This window comes from Nannospalax galili, unplaced genomic scaffold, assembly GCF_000622305.1.
Source record: "Nannospalax galili isolate Female #2095 unplaced genomic scaffold, S.galili_v1.0 scaffold728, whole genome shotgun sequence".
NCBI lineage: Eukaryota > Metazoa > Chordata > Mammalia > Rodentia > Spalacidae > Nannospalax > Nannospalax galili.
This window is the reverse complement of record NW_008358642.1, coordinates 1,210,130-1,213,122: the sequence shown is the minus strand read 5'-3', so window position 1 is coordinate 1,213,122 and position 2,993 is coordinate 1,210,130.

The window sequence follows — 2,993 nt, the reverse complement described above, 5'->3', positions numbered from 1 at the left end:
CCATGGTTGGCTTCACTTGGAAGCATGGAAGAAATGATTCCTCTGTGTTGATCCTCCTTTTTGTAGACTGAACACTGGTTCAAGTCCATCTGGTGGGGTCTCCTCAGCCTATTTGATCAAGGGGACAGGTGACCCACCACCATTATAGGACATTTGGAGAGATGCTCATAGTCCGCTGGAACTAGTTGACCTAGGAGGGCAAGGAGCAAAAAGTGTCCTTTATGTCCCTCTGACCAAATTATTAAAGGCCCCAAAGTATGTCTGTTAAACATCCAAGAAGGTTAGTTCCACCAGTCTGGTACTTTTAATTACTGTGTATCATGTAGATAAATCTTGGGAAAAGACCAGTTGTTCTCAGATAAACAACCTTACCTAGACATATATTTATTGATCTGCTGTGTATAATTTGTCAGTAGGGTGTAGGAGTAATATGGTTCCCTCTGTTTTTCAAAACTAGCTAGGCACTGTTTATCTCTCGCATTGTCTCACCCCTCCATCATGGTTTTCCCACTTAAGGTGCTCCCCTTTCTCCTTAATAGCCTTCTCCTATGGTCCTACCTCTCTTGAGCCCCTTCTTTCCCTTTATACCCTAGGTTCCTTATATAGCGATCCCTCCCCCCCTCCCTTAAACTAACCCAATTTTTATCCATATCTTCCTTATTAAGGGCTGTTTCCTACTGTTCTCTTTCGGGTTCTTTTGCATTACCTCCCTGGTTCCTTTCCATTATCCTGCTTCCCGTAGTTATGTCTGGATACATACGCACTTATCAGGGTTTGGTTCTAAGATCCACACATGAGGGAGAACATATGTCCATTTTTTTCTGAGTCTGTGTAGTATAACAGTTTCTAGTTCCATCCATTTACCTGCAAATTTCATGATTTCATCTTTCTTTAATGCTGAGTAAAACTCCATCGTACATATGAACCACATTTTCATAATCCACTCATCAATTGAGGGACACTTAGGTCACTTCCATCTCTTAGTTATAGTGAAAAGAGGAGCAACAAACATGGATGTACAAACATGGATGTCTCTGCAATAGGATGAGTTCTTTGGGTATATGCCAAGGATTGGTATAACTGTGTCAAGTGGTAGGTTCATTTGTAGTTTTTTAAGAATTCTCCACACTGCTTTTCATAGTGGTTAAACAAGTTTGCAGCCCCACCAGCAGTGGATGAGTGTTCCCCTTTCCCCACATCCTCTCCAACTTCTGGTATCATTTGTTCTCTTGATCTTAGCCAGTCTGACTGGGGTGAGATGACATCTTAAAGTGGTTTTAACTTGCATTTCCCTAATTATTAATGGTGTTGAACATCTTTTAAGATGTTTCATAGCCATTCTTACTTCTTCTTTTGAGAACTCTCTATTCAGCTCCTTAGCCCATCTTTTAATTGGGTTGCTTCTTGTCCTTGTTCTCTGTTTTTTGAGTTTGTTATATAATCTGGTTATTAAAATTCTGTCTGATGTGTCGCTGGTGAAGATTTTCTCCCATTCTGTGGGTTTTCTGTTTGCTTCCTTGGTTTTCTCCTTTGATGTACAGAAGCTTTTTAGTTTAATAGGTCCCATTTGTTAATTCTTGCCCTTGTTTCCTGAGCAATTGATATCCAGTTTAGAAAATATTTTCCTACACTGACATAGTGTACGTTTTTCCTAATGTTTTCTTCTAATAGTTTCAGAGTTTTAGGCTTTACATTGAGGTCTTTGAGCCATTTGTAATTGACTTTTGTGCAGGGTGAAAGATAGGGGTTTAGTTTCATTCTTCTACAAGTGGAGATCCAGTTTTGCCAGCACCATTTGCTGAACATGCTGTCTTTCCTCCAGTTAATGTTCTTGGCCCTTTTGTCAAATAGCAGGTGGCTGAAATTGCATTTACGCATATTTGGGTCTTCAATTTTGTTCCATTGGTCTATGGGTCTATTTTTGTGCCAATACCATGTTGTTTTTATGACTATAGCTCTGTAATACAGCTTGAAATCTGGTATAGTAATCCCTCTGGCATCGCTCTTAGGGCTCAGGATTGTTTTGGCTGCCTGAGGTCTTCTAGACTTCCATATGAATCTTAGGATAGTTTTTTTCCAATTCTGTGAAAAATGTCATGGGGATTTTGATTGGCATTGTGTTGAATCTATATATGACTTTTGGTAGGATGGTCATTTTCACAATTTTAATTTTCCAATCCAGGACCATGGGAGGTCTTTCCACCTTCTGATGTCTTCCTTAATTTCTTTCTTTAAAGATTTAAAATTTTCATTGTAGAGCTCTTTAATGTCTTTGGTCAGGTTTATTTTGAGATATTTTATTTTTTTGCAGCTATTGTGAACAGGCGTGTTTCCATGTGCTCTTTCTCTGATTTCTTGTTATTGGTATATAGAAAGGCTATAGACTTTTGTAGGTTAATTTTGTAACCTGCCACTTTACTGAACGTGTTAATAATTTCTAGGAGTTTGTGCGTGGGATTTTTGGCATCCCTTAGATGTAATATCATATCATCAGCAGAAAGGGATAATTTGATCTCTTCTTTTCCAATTTTTACCTCTTTAATTTCCTTCTCTTGTCTTATTGCTCTTGCCAGAGTTTCAAGTACTATGTTAAGGAGAAGTGTGGATAATGGACAGACTTGTCTGGTTCCTGATTTCAATGGGAATGCTTCCAGTTTTTCTCCATTTAGAATGATGTTGGCTGTGGGTTTGTTATATATGGCTTTAATTATGTCGAGGTATGTTCCATCCAGTCCAATTCTCTCTAGAACTTTAAACATAAAAGCATACTAAATTTTGTCAAAGGCCTTCTCTGCATCTATTGAAATAACCATGTGGTTCTTGTCGTTGAGCCCATTTATGTGATTTATGACATTTATTGACTTACGTATATTGAACCATCCCTGCATCTCTGGAATAAAGCCAGCTTGATCATGGTGGATGATCCTTTTGATGTGTGTCTGTATGCAGTTTGCAAGTATTTTATTGAGAATTTTTGCATCTATGTTCATTAA